The sequence below is a fragment of the Papio anubis genome, chromosome X, assembly GCF_008728515.1.
Source record: "Papio anubis isolate 15944 chromosome X, Panubis1.0, whole genome shotgun sequence".
Lineage (NCBI taxonomy): Eukaryota > Metazoa > Chordata > Mammalia > Primates > Cercopithecidae > Papio > Papio anubis.
Window position 1 is genome coordinate 107,586,572 of NC_044996.1, and position 14,218 is coordinate 107,600,789.

Here is a 14,218-nt window from a genome sequence, read left to right on the forward strand (position 1 = left end):
AAATAAATACATAAATGAAGGAAGGAAGAGACAAATCTTAAGGGCAGAAAAGTTCCAAATAATTTTTGTAAATACCTTCAAGGAGGTGGAACATAATTCCTCATTCCTTAAATATGGGCATGCAGTATGGAAAGGGAGAAAAAAATGTGACTTTATGGTGAAGAAATGTGACAATCACTACTTCAGCCAGGTGATCAAGGTCAACATCAACAATAAGTTATGTTGATAGTATATACCCTTTATATGATGTTATGAGAATGGCACTCCTCCCAAAAACACAGAACCCTAGTCTAATCAGTGAAAACTATCAGACAAATCCCAATTATGAACTTTCAATGAAATGTCCGACCAGTACTCTTTAAAACTGTCAAGATCATCATAAACAAAGAAAATCTGAAAAAATGTTACAGCCAAAAGGAGCCTAAGGAGACACGAAGACCGCATGGGATCCAGGACCAGAATAAGGACATTAGGTAAAAATTCTGAAAATCTGAATAAAACATGAGCCTTAGTTAACGAAGATGTATCAATATTGCTGCACTGTAGCAAATGTGCCATACTGATGTAAGATTTTAATAGGGTAAACTGGATATAGGTATATGTAACTCTCTACTATCTTCAAAATTTTTCTGCAAACCAAAACTGTACTAAAAATAAAGTTTATTAAAAATCCATTACTAATCCTGAAAAAAATAATTAAAATAATCAATCAATCAGTCATTCAATCAGTAGGTATTGTAGAAGATACAAGTAGCGCTATCTAAACACCTAATCGGACTCATACAAACAGAAACTTCAAACTTGGAGCCAGGTGTTTGTGTAGCTCAGAAAACAGCCATCACAAGATCTACATAGCTCAGTAGTGAGCCCATTTGAAAGCAGCTATGGTATGAATAAATAACTATACCTGATCTGCATAATAAATGTACAGTACTAGCTTTCCTGTATGCTTCAGCAGTCTTTTAATATATGGGAAAGTCAGGAAAATGCTTCTTTTTCCTTATGTGTTAAGATTGTGCTATCCCTGAAAATAAGTGTTTTTAGTGGAAGGTTAGGAGGGGTGCATGGGCTCCGATCATTACAACTCACCCCAGTGTAAAGGTCTTAAAGGAAACAAGGCTCAGCATGCCAAAGCCCACCTTATGCTGTTGTGTGGGAGCCATTAGGGAGTTATTCTAAAGTGGGCAACTCTTAGTGGGAAAATATAGTGGAGAAGGAAGACTGATGAATCCAAGAGCAAGATCAGATCCTTTGAGAATGAGGCAGGAGTTCCTAACGGAAGTATGGAGACTTGTCTGCAGAAAATTGAAAAGTAAAGTCCTCTTTAAAAGATCTGTGAGGTAAGAATGGAAACTGAGATGACTCTCCTACCCTCCATGAAAGGTTAGAGCTAACTGCTTTCTTTGCGGGCTATGGGTTAGATAATATTTGGTATCCAGTTTAAAATTATTTCCCACGTCTATTGTAGTTTCCTTTGCTTTGCTTAGAGCAAGTTTCTCAATCTGGGATCCACGAACCCCCAAGAATATATCAGTAGAATTTAAAGAGTCCATGAACTTGGAAGAAAAAAAAATGACATCCTTATATTCACTAATCTTTATCTGACATTTAATATTTCCTGCAAGTATGAATGTAAGCAACAAACCACAATGGTATTAGCAGTACGTGTGACTGTCACCAAAGAAACAGATATTTTTCATATCATATTACAGTTATTGTAGATATCATATAATATGTTTCATAATCATTACTACTTTAAAATTTAGGTCATTAGATCCACCATTAGATCTTGTTGCTTAATAACTTAATTAAAAAGTACGTAGATTACTATACTACACAATTGCTTTTAATTTCTGATAACTGTATTTCAATAAAATTTGCTTCCTTTGTAATCCAATGAGTTTGAGTGCATGTATTTAAGCCACTATTTTGATAAGGAGGTCACCGACCCCATCAAAGTTTCCAGGGCACAAATGATTTAAATATTATAAATCCTGGCCCAGAGTTTAAAAATCTGGTACAGTTTTACTGCTTTGTTTGGCAGCATTGTTAAGGAAAGCAAGGAGTAGGTTTGGAAGTATAAAGAAAAAGGTCATGTCAACTGCCTCCCTACTCACTACCATTTTACCACCTCTCAACACACGCCTGTGCACGTGCACACGCGCGCGCATACACACACACACACGAAACAAGGAGGAATGTAGCCCCTGTGTGCTGTACTGAGACAGCAGTAAAATAAGAGGTGGATTGTGCACAGCAAAGAGCAATGGGCAGCTTCAGGACATAGAAGAATCACAGGCAAATGGACACAGGTGCAGAGAGGACACAGCAAACTGTTTTTTTCTAAATATAGTAGAAGATGTGACCCTTAAGGGCCATGAGAAAAAAGGAATCTTGTACCCTGCCATTCTAGTTGATTACAATATACTTAATAACACAAAAGAAAAAAATACATTACATGATGAGAAATATTGACTCTGAGAGCCATTAGTTTAGAGTGAGGGCTAGAGGAGGCTTTTCACTGAGGCTGTCCTTCGTTAGTACAGCATCTTTGTTGGTGATGGTTTCATTTCTTTAAATTATTCCATAAAATTTGATGTATATAAAAGAATCTGTATCAGGTTTAAGTAAGTTATAAAGAGTAATACTAAATGAGCTTTTATGAACCCATCACCCCATTCAAGACCCAGAACATCATCAATGTTAGTACCTCTACTACCTGTTCCTACCTTATCCCATCCCTGTCTCCCCAGTACTGTTCTGAATTTTGGGTTCACCTTGCTTTAGGATCTATCATGTGTGTGTGATTCCTAAGAATGTGTTGTGTAGTATTGCTTTTTTTGAGCTTTATAAAAATGATACCCAACTGCATGAAGTTTTTGGTGATTTTGTTAATAATATGCATCAGTGTTCTTGCATAGAGAAATGGTTCATTCATTTTTACTCTGTTGAAATAATTAATATCAAATTTATTTATCATTTTTCCATCAATGGACAATTAGATTATTTCAGAATTTTTGTATTATGAATCATGCTGCTATGGCCATTCCTAAGGAGGGTTCCTGCTTCACATGCAGGAGAATTTGTCTAGGTAACATACCTAGAAATAAAGTTACTAGGTCATAGGGTATACAAAATGTTCAACTTCACAAGATAGTACTAAATTTTCTTTTCCAGAATGGTACCAATTTGTACTCCTATCAACAAAGTATGAGTTCCTATTGATCCACATTCATCCAATAGTTGGAATTATCAGATCTCATGATGTATTCTCATCTTTGTACACCAAAGAGAGTATTTTGCCTCATCATAGAAGGGACATAAAAATGTCAGCAAGTGCTAAAAAGTTTTGTCAGCATAGCTTACTTCAAGGTTGCAAAGAAGGTTATACAGAGGCTGAAACAAGGGTTTCAATGTAGATAATTTGTTTGGGGAAGTGATTCTAGGGAATAGAAGTAGGAAATTCGGGAAAGGAAAAGAAGAGAGAAAACCAATACGGGAGTATATTCTTGAGTTGGTCACAACTGTAGACAACTAGGACTTAATCCTGCTTAGTCAGACCCTCTGAGAATCTCTTGGAAACAAACACTATTAAAATGCAATTGCGAATTATCTGGCCAAGAATGGAGGAGGGACTATTTATCTTAGGCTCCCATCTCACATTAGTTAAGGGTTGGTTCTTGGGCCTTTAACTCCCTCACATTCCATAACACACATGTGTGGGTACAAGGGTGTTCCAACAGGCCTTCCTGTTGAAACATTGAAGAAGTCCTGGGATGAGAAGTGAGATATTCGCTCTGAGGCTAAGGCAAGGCACTCTCTGGTTTTACCCACATAAAGTTGGTTAATGGACTAATGGCTTAACTAAATGGTAGGCTATAAGGCTGTGCAGTGAGGCACAAGAGATGTCCAATAGACATAGCTAGTAAGTGGCAGAGATGAAACTCAAACACATGTATCCATCACAGATCAAAATTAGGTACTTGGCACATAGCATGAAAACATTGTCCACTGCCTACCAATAGCCATCTCTAATTTTCATCTCTGCTGACAGAATGCCAATTGGTTTCAGTAGCAGACAAAGATCTCTGGGGTAGAGCTGGCACAGTAGCTCCATGGTGCCACCACAGGCCCAGATTTCTTCTACCTTTCTGTTCCAACATCTTTAATGCTAGCTTACATCCAGTCAGTCACTCCATGGTCCAAGATGGCTCCAGGCATCATGCCTGCGTTGGAGACTGGCAGCAGGAGGAAGCAGGGGGAGGGACAAAAGGGCCCTCCTCCCAGCCAAATCAACTCCCTTTAAGCAGGCTTCCTAGAAGTACCACCCAACACAATTACCTCTCACTGGTGGAACTCAGTCATAGGCTCACACCTTGATACAAGGGATGCCAGGAAATAGAAACTATTTGCTAGATACATCACTACCAGTAATAAAACTGGTATTCTGTTACTAAGGGAGAAGGTGGGAATAGATATTGCATGGCAACTAAAAGTCCCTGCCACAGTAGTCATTTGATTTAGAGCAGGTTTTTAATATACATGTATCAGTCTTCTTATTTGTAAAATGGAAATTAACATGACTGCCTCACAAAGTTGCTATGAGGAAAAATTAGATAATGTAAATAAAATTGCACAGTGCCTGGTATGCAGAAAATACTTAATAAATGCTAGCTGGTATTAATTCACTTCTATGAGTCATCAGCATCAAGGCCTAGCTTTGAGCCAACCCCCAGATAACTGATCTTTATCAGTGTCCCTGCATTTATTAGGTTTGAGGGTGTTGGGTGCTGACTCACCCCCACAACACTCATAAGTGTTTAAAGCTAGAGTGGCGGCTTAGTAATTTACAATGGGAAATATAACTGTGAGGGAGACCAGACACTCTGACCAGGTTATTCTCACCCTGAAGGCAATGAACATGTGGCATACTAAGGTTGATTGCTGAGCATGAAGTCAGGAGAAACGGAATTCATTATACAATTCAGATCTTTAGTGGCATTGGGCCTGTTGTATCCATCTCCACAATTGGGCTTCTGTTATCTGGTGGTCGGAAGCTCAGGCTAGAAACATGACAGGTAACCTCTTCCCATTGACAGTGCTAGGAGGTGCATTACTGGAAAAATTCACCAAGAATGTGGAACATGTGGAAAAGCTATGAGGGTAAACTAAAACAATTATGGCATAGTAAATCTATTCTGAATAGAAGCCCTATACATTTGGCATAATTTTGGATAAGTTATAAGTAAGGGAAATACTTTAGCAAGACCCATTCTTTAGATAAGAGGCCCAGAGTAAATGGGGCAGCTAGAAACCTGATTACATCTTTGTTTAAAATATTTATTGGAGGCCGGGCGCGGTGGCTCAAGCTTGTAATCCCAGCACTTTGGGAGGCCGAGACAGGCGGATCACAAGGTCAGGAGATCGAGACCATCCTGGCTAACACGGTGAAACCCCGTCTCTACTAAACAAAAACAAAAAACTAGCCGGGCGAGGTGGCGGGCGCCTGTAGTCCCAGCTACTCGGGAGGCTGAGGCAGGAGAATGGTGTGAACCCAGGAGGCAGAGGTTGCAGTGAGCTGAGATCCGGCCACTGCACTCCAGCCTGGGCAACAGAGCGAGACTCTGTCTCAAAAAAAAATAATAAAAAATAAAAAATAAAAAAATAAAAAAATTTATTGGATTGCAAGTTGAATACATTTTTAAGTTTAAAATATAAATATTTTCACTGTTTCATATGGAGATATAAATAAAGATTTAAGAACAATTTAAAATAATATAAAATGCTTTAAATTAAGCAAATAGAAAATCGTAACCTATGTGTATACAATACACACGTGCGTATATGTGTGTGTGTGTATATATAGCACCTATATATAGCACATATATATATATCAAATTTTCTAATAACAGTAGCAAAATGTGAATTTTACTGATCTAATTCTATGAAATCAGGTAAAATATTTTCTTCATATCCAATAATTTTGGGGAGGGGATACTGTTTGATGTAGCTCACTGTTGGTCTCGTGTAGAAACAATTGTGTGATTAAATTAGAAATAATTTAAAATTAATGTTTTTGGGGGAAATTTGCAATGCCTCTTGAAATCTCTAGAATGGTTAATCCTTTAAATATCGCATTATGAGAAGTATGCAACCAATCTCATAAAATCAACTTTGAGCTTCTAGAAGAGCAAGCTGCAAAATAGCTCTATGATTGGAGAACAAACATGAATAGAGACTAATGGGCTGATGTGTAGCCTCTGTATTTATTCACTTCTATTTGTATGAGATTAAAAGAAATCCCAATACAGCATTTTCTCCCACTTTCTCATCCTTCCTCCTATTAACAGAAAAAGCAATTATGCTTGGCAAAAAGAAAAATGTAATGCTGGCCGGGCACAGTGGCTCACACCTGTAATCCCAGCACTTTGGGAGGCCGAGGTGGGCAGATCACTTGAGGACAGGAGTTCAAGACCAGCCTGGCCAACATAGTGAAACCCTGTGTCTACTAAAAATATTTTAAAAAATTAGCTGAGTGTGGTGGCAGACACCTGTAATCCCAGCTACTCGGAAGGATGAGGCAGGAGTATCACTTGAACCCAGGAGGCAGAGATTGCAGTGAGCTGAGATGGTGCCACTGCGCTCCATCCTGGGCGACAGAGAGAGACTCTGTTAAAAAAAAAAAAAAAAAAAAGTAATGCTATCAGCAATTAGAATTACAAACTTCACGTACAATGATGTATATAATGACCCTGACACATCCAATACCATAAAGTCTCAAAATGTCAGAGATACATGGTTTGCAAAGTATCATCCCTATACCAGCAGCATCAACATCATCTAGGAACTTGTTAGAAAGGCAAATTATTGGGCTCTACCCCGACACCTGTGGAATCAGAAATTCTGGGGCTGGATCACAACAATCTAATTTTAACAATTTCTCCAGGTGATTCCGATGTCCATTAAAGTTTGAGAACCACTCATCTAGACAGAACCGTGCTACTTCAAGTACGATCTGTCAACTGGTAACATTGAAATCACTAGGGTCTTGTTAGAACTGCAGAATTTCAGACCCCACCTAGACTTACTGGATTAGAATCTAAATTTTAATAGCGTCTCCAGGTGACTTGTGCGCATGTTAAAGTTTGAGAAATATCATACTTGTCCAATGGGTTCTTTCATGGGCTGAACTGTGTCTTCCCCAAATTCACACGTTGAAGTCCTAGCCTTCAGGGGCTCTAAATATAACTATTTGGAGATAGGCCTTTGACGAGGTAATCAAGTTAAAATTAGGTCTTTAGACTAGGCCCTGACACAATATACGACCAGCATCCTTATAAGATGAGCTTAGGACACAGACATGCACAGAGAAAAGACCGTAGTAAAGATATAGGGGGAAGATGGTCAGGTGCAAGTGAAGGAGAGAGGGCTCAGGATCAACCAACCCTTGATCTCGGACTTCCTGACTCCAGAAGTGTGAGAAGATACATTTCTGTTGCTTAAATCCCAGTCTGTGGTCCTTTGAATGGCAGTCCTAGCAAACTAATACAGTTTCCAAACTCAGGAGTCATCTAGGGAGTTTTTAAAATATTGATACCTGGTTTCCATTCCCAGAGGTTCCAATTTAAGTGGTCTGAGGATCAGCTCATAAATCTTGATTTTAAAAACCTCTCCAGCCAGGCATAGTGACTCAGGCTTGGATCCCAGCACTTTTGGAGGCTGAGGCAGGTGGATCACCTGAGGTCAAGAACTGGAGACCAGCCTGGCTAGCATGGCGAAACCCCTTCTCTACTAAAAATACAAAAATTAGCTGGGTGCAATGGCAGGTGCCTGTAATCCCAGCTACTCGGGAGGTTGGGGCAGGAGAATCGCTTGAACCCGGGAGGCAGAGGTTGCAGTGAGCTGAGATCGCACCACTTGCGCTCTAGCCTGGGCAACAACAGTGAGACTCCATCTCAAAAAAAAATAAAAGCAAAAAACAAACAAAAAAACTCCCCAGGTAATTTTTAATGTGCAACAAAGTTTGAATACCACTGCTAATCTACTCCAGGGGTGTCCAATCTTTTGGATTACCTGGGCCACATTGGAAGAAGAATTGTCTTGGGCCACACATAAAATACACTAACACAATGACAGCTGATGAGCTAAAAAATAAAAAATCGAAAAAGAAAATCTCATAATGTTTTAAGAAAGTTTACAAATTTGTGTTGAGCCACATTCAAAGCCGTCCTGGGCTGCATGTGGCCCACAAGCCGCAGGTTGGACAAGCTTGGTCTACTCCATTCTTTTCACTGATGAGAAATCTAAGACAATTGTAACTCTTAAATTTCAATCTCTTGATACTTGCTTACCTGATCTCCTACCATTATGTACCGAAACTACCTTCTGTAAGTATTTAAGAGAATATTCTACTGGAAAAGAGAAAGTTAAATCAAAGCTGGCAATAATATACACTCTTTTCGTGCTTCAACTTTTTAAGTTTTAGTGTCTGTGTGTGTGTGCTAGGGACCATTTTGAACTTTGTGTGTGTGTGTGTGTGTGTGTGTGTGTGTGGTAGTACATCTTCCCCAGTACAGGTATAGGGAAGGTCCCCAAAGATAATCTGTTGAACCAAGTTGTCAGTGCCACTACCTCTCCCTAGGTTCTTCTTTTCCCTCCTGTTAAGGTTCCCTCAAGGCTCCTAGGATCCAAATTAAGGACACTCAGATGCTGTAAACCAGCCTTCCAAGGCATTGGCAGCAAACCACTAATCAGTTTTTTTTTTTTCTTTCACTAAATCCTTTCCCATGTCCCTGTGAACTTTTGAAGCTCCCAAACTCAACACTCCACTCAAAGGACAACTATTTACTGAATATTTACTCTTTTCCAGGAACTCGAGGGTTTGATTCAGACTTAATAGAAACCCTATGAGATTATACACACACACACACACACACACACACGCGCGCGCGCGCGCGCGCGCGCAAGGTGCAGTCTCTAAAAGTTAGCACACTCCATAAAAGTGATTTGGCACCCTTAAAATACCATACACCCTTGTGGAGAGGGAAACTCTGCTCTAAATGTGTGCTTTTGCTATGTTGATTAACGTGTAGTATTTTACTTGGCCCGAACATTGATCACAGGTTCAAATAGACTTATCTTCTTGACAGTCTAGTAGACTTTCTGGTTAGTTCCCCAGATACATCACCTACCTGCCTCTCCCTGGCTGCCTTTCCACTATAGAAGCTGAAAAAAACTGATACTTTCCCAGTCTCCTTTGCCACTAAGGGCAGCTATGTGCCCCAGATATTGCCAATGAGATCAAAGTAGGATTCTGTTAGATAAATTTGGGGAAAGATATTTTTTCTTTGATAAGAAAGTTGCATGAGGAAAAATACTCTGACCTTTTCCACCCTGTTTCCTGTCATTGAACATGGGATCAGGACTCAGTGTCTTGAGCTGTTAGAGCCATCTTGAAGCCGTGAGGGTAAGACACTGACTCAGAACCCCGATATTGTTGGGTCACTGAATCAACTCCAGTTATCACCTGCTGTCAGACTTCTCTATTTTTTTTTTTTTTTTTCCTTTTTGAGAGACAGGGTCTTACTCTGTCACCCAGCCTAGAATGCAGTGGTGCAATCATAGTCCATTGCAGCTTTAAAATCCTGGGCTCAAGGGATCCTCCCACCTCCGCCTCCTGTGTAGCTGGGACCACGGGCACATGCTACTATGCCCAGTTACACTTCTGTAGTATTACAAGCCATGTTTAGTTGGCTTTTCTGTTACTTTCAGCAAAAATAAATAAATAAATAAATAAATAAAAATAAAGTTAAAGTTCACAACAATATACAGATTTTTTCAAATATAGAAAACTCTCTGGCCGGGCGTGGTGGCTCAAGCCTGTAATCCCAGCACTTTGGGAGGCTGAGACGGGCGGATCACGAGGTCAGGAGATCGAGACCATCCTGGCTAACACGGTGAAACCCTGTCTCTACTAAAAAATACAAAAAACTAGCCGGGCGAGGTGGCGGCGCCTGTAGTCCCAGCTACTGGGGAGGCTGAGGCAGGAGAATGGCGGGAACCCGGGAGGCGGAGCTTGCAGTGAGCTGAGATCCGGCCACTGCACTCCAGCCTGGGCGCCAGAGCGAGACTCCGTCTCAAAAAAAAAAAAAAAAAAAAAAAAAAAAAAAAAAAAAAAAAAGAAAACTCTCATTTATTTAGGACACAGTGTATTCCGAGGATCCACACTTTGAGTATCATTGAATTAAATGACTTATCTTTTAGGAGTGAACAGAAAGAATGCCCAGGTGGATTTCAAGGAATGGTAAAGCTAATCTGGACTGCCAAATTATTTTCTTCATTCATTTTTTTTTAAACAGACCTTACTTTACTAGACTCCAGGGATACAGAGATTAATAAGGCATTACCCTTGTTTTCAAATCAATGTTATTACTCTAAGCAAGATGGATATGTAAACCAAGAATCATAAGGTGGTAAGAGCTAAGACAGAGGTATGTAGAGGAGAGGAGTTATGTTATCAGAGAAGTGGGAAGCTTAACGGCTCCCTGGGGAGGACATTGGAAGAGGATCATGGAAGCTTCCATTCAACTCTAAAAAATTATTCCAGTGATCTGACTAAACATGTAAGGTTTTATTAATTTTATTTCAAGGAGGGGTCTTTTCTATAATTATAGGTTATAAAACAAATGGCAATTCAAGAAAGATCAGGGATTAATCAACTGCCAGAAAAGAGTCCCCCATCCATTTTTCTCTCCCACAAAGCAAGACAAAAACATGGTTTCGTGTGTGCATGTTGGGGGTGGGGGGGCGGTGGTGTGCATATCAACAGGGTTGTTTTCTAGAATAGAATACTTCCGTGTTGTGAATTAAGACCACCTGTTAACATTGCATCAAACCAAACAATTTGATGGTAAAGCAATCAATCATCAACATGAACCACAAATTCATGCATTCCAGGAGATGCTCTCCTCTGCTCCTTTTAAGCAAAAATGACAATAATTAGTATTTACTTAATAGTCACAGAAACATTTTGCATTTAGTGATAGAGAAAGGGGAAATATCTCCCCCCCTCCACCACACCACCAAAATGTTTTTCTAAAAGTGGTTAATAGAAGGAACTCCCTAACCTTAGAGGAGAAACTAACACGTAGTTTTGCACTGTTAAATCCTTATAAGAAACAGAACAGGTCCTCACTGGTTGTCTTGCAAGGGAATAATAGGCTTTGGAGCATATCTGAAAATAGAGAAAATAAAACCAGCAATAGTCTTCTAAAATTTTCCTGGAATACAATACGTTAAAAAATAAAACATTCAATAGTGTCCTTCAATGAATGTTTCAACATTGTGGCATTCACATTAATTGTGCCTCCGGAACATTTTGATTCAGTCAATGATAGCGAGATAGATATGCAACAACTGCAGTTACCTTAAGCGCTGGCATGTCCTGGGCTGGAGAGGGTTGTTCCAAGATCCCAACTCAGGCTACAGTAAAACATCTGCCACCTCGCAGAGAATGAAGAAGCCACTCTGGCAAAGGATCCCAGCTAAGCCCTCTGACTCTCCTGTCCCCACCTCTAAGAATTACACCGGAGGAAAGTGGGGGAGGAGGGAAATACACGAAACAAACAAAACATTCCTAGCTCCATAAACGCCGCATTCGGACATGTGAAGGTACTTGGGAAATTAAGAATATGGCCCCAGAGTTTTGTTTATCTGCGGTCTGAGCATAGATTTTATATTCTCTGTTGCGTTTTTTAAATCTAACTTTCTGTCTCCAATGGAGAGAGCCAGAGGGAGGAAGCAAAGGCAGACAGACACAGACTGGAAGACCCCCTCCCCGCGAGTCCCCCAAACAGTAAGCGTCAGAAGACGAGAAACTTGCCTGGACCTCACCTAGACTGAGAAGCAGCTGGTCCAGCCTCTGGAGGGGGTCAGCCTGCTGGGATGAGTCGCTGAAGCTGGAGCTGAAATGCAGACCCCAGGCGAGAGGCAAAGTCCCGCTCCTAACCCAGGGGAACAGAGTGACTCACGCGCTTGGCTTCCGCCTCTGGGCGCTGTGCGCCCCTCTCCCTCCCCACCCCCAGCAAGTACCAGGACCCAGTGCCTCATGAGAGGCGGTCTCCAGGCGCCCCTGTCCACGGGGCTCACAGCCGGCTGCCCCCAGGCGGCGGCGCCAGAGTCGCGCTAGGCACAGCCCGCCCCTCAAGGCAGCCGCCCGCTGCCAAGGGGTGAGAGCCTCCTTCGTGGATCTCACTCTTCTCGGCTCCCCGCCACCCCAGAACCCCCTGACCCCGGGCTGACCATTTGAGCTCAACACACCTTTCATATACTACCTGGACGCAGCTTTGCAAAGTCCCTCCTGCAGGCTGTGCCAAACGGGCTTCAGGAGGTACAACTAGCCCCAGGACTTACAACCGGTCTGAAAAGACCCCACCCCTGCCATCCTTGGTCTCCACCTTGTGGTGGCTCCGGAAGCCTCTCAGCCCAGAAACAGGTGCAGCTGGCTCCTCAAGACCCCAGGTGTATCCTTTTCCATAGGTCTTTCCTTTCCTCCGACCCTACCTTGCAGGAACTGTCACCCTCCCGCACCCCCCGCCATACACACACCCGTGGCCCATCTGACACATCCGCCTGCAAGGTGGATATGGCGATGCCCAAACTTCCCACAGTTTGTACCTATACCAGGAGTACCCTTACTGCTCACCACAGCCAAGGCACAAGTTACTCCCATCTCATCTCCTAGGAGCCCCGTTCCTTGTGGAGGAGTCTGCAAGTCTCTCCTCTCTCATATCCCCTCTGGGTCTTGGAAAAGTACTGTGGGGAATGATGGGACCCTGGTGCCAAGGGTCACCTCTCTAATCTGACATGGAATAAGAAAAGCCAAGACTCCACCCAAACTGGGTTTGGTGGCAGTGCTTCGTTGGGACAGTCAAGGTGTCCTGGGGTGCCAGGTTATAGAAGGGTTAATAGCTTCAGCAAACATGGCATGGGAATTCTGTCTCACGACCTTGTGTGTTCTGGTAAAGGTCATCTTGTTCTGCTAGGAGGAGGGGTAGGGGTGATGAACCCTCAGTCCTGCCTTCACCATATCAAAACTGGGGGGAAGAAGAAAATGTATAAAAAGAGTTCCTTTATCCCTGGCAAGGGTGAGGGATTATAGAGTTCAGAGAGAAAGAAACAAGAATAGGGAAGGGGTGGGTCATTTTCTCAACTTGAGGACAGCATTTCAGCTGTCAGACTTCTTGTAACTCTGGTAAAGGATGGGGGTCCAATTTCAAAAAGTGGGCAATATCCCCTAACACACGCCCTTTCTTATCATCCCATTGCTTTCTTCTACCATTATAAACTGAGATCTCCCCCACAATTGGACACATAGGGACTATAAGTTACTCATTTCAATGTATTAGTAATCCAGCACATGGCCTAACACATAGTGGAAAATGAAGCTTTATTGAAAGCTCAGAAGTCTAGTATCCAGGACCTTCCTCCCCCTGTCTCTGGCTCCCACCTCTTTTCATCTTTTCCCATTTCTTTCCCTTTACTTTTCTTCCTTGTCTATACCTACTTCCCTGAATAATACCAACCTTCAGTTTTTCTACCTCTGTTTTCTAATTTTATAAGGCAGTGTTTCATTTCCAATTTTATTTGTTCTCTTTTTCTAAAGTCCCCCTACTCTGCTTTCTCTTCCGATGCCCTATTTTCAAACTTCCCTTATACAATACTTCCCTTATACAATACTCAACTCTTTTATTTGTTGCCTGTTCTAGACAGTTTATACAAATGGAATTATAAAATATATGGGCCTTTGTGTGTGGCTTCTTTCACTAAGAATAATGTTTTCAAGTTTAATTTTAATGAAGTGCCTTTCCTCAAGCCCTACCTTGCAGGAACTGTCCCCCCACACACACACACAGACACACACACCTTTTTTGTTTGTTTGTTTTAAGGTTGGATCAAAATTCTTACCTATCAAAAATCTTACATTCCCCAGAGAGTAAGTGTGTGTGTGTGCGTGTGCGCGTGTGCATCCAAGACAATGTGTCTTCTCGCGCAAAGCAATCAACCATGTATTACCAGAACCATGTCTTCATTAATTCACTCAACTCACATTTACTGTGCACCTAATGCGTACCAGACATTGTGTTAGGTCCTAGGTTTATAGAAATGAATAAGGCAATGTGACTACCATCAAGAATGCCACAGACCAAGGGGTGGGGGA

General features: G+C 41.5%; 1 protein-coding gene across 1 annotated transcript in view; it reads right to left on the bottom strand.

Moving 5' to 3' along the window:
• The window catches only part of SYTL5 (synaptotagmin like 5), a 231,401-nt gene extending 219,303 nt beyond the window's left edge, over positions 1-12,098 (bottom strand). Inside the window, exon 1 of the mRNA XM_009197395.4 lies at positions 11,893-12,098. The gene's annotated coding sequence lies outside the window, so the exon portion shown is untranslated. The remainder of the gene's footprint in view (positions 1-11,892) is intronic.
• Between the last annotated feature and the right edge of the window lie 2,120 nt (positions 12,099-14,218).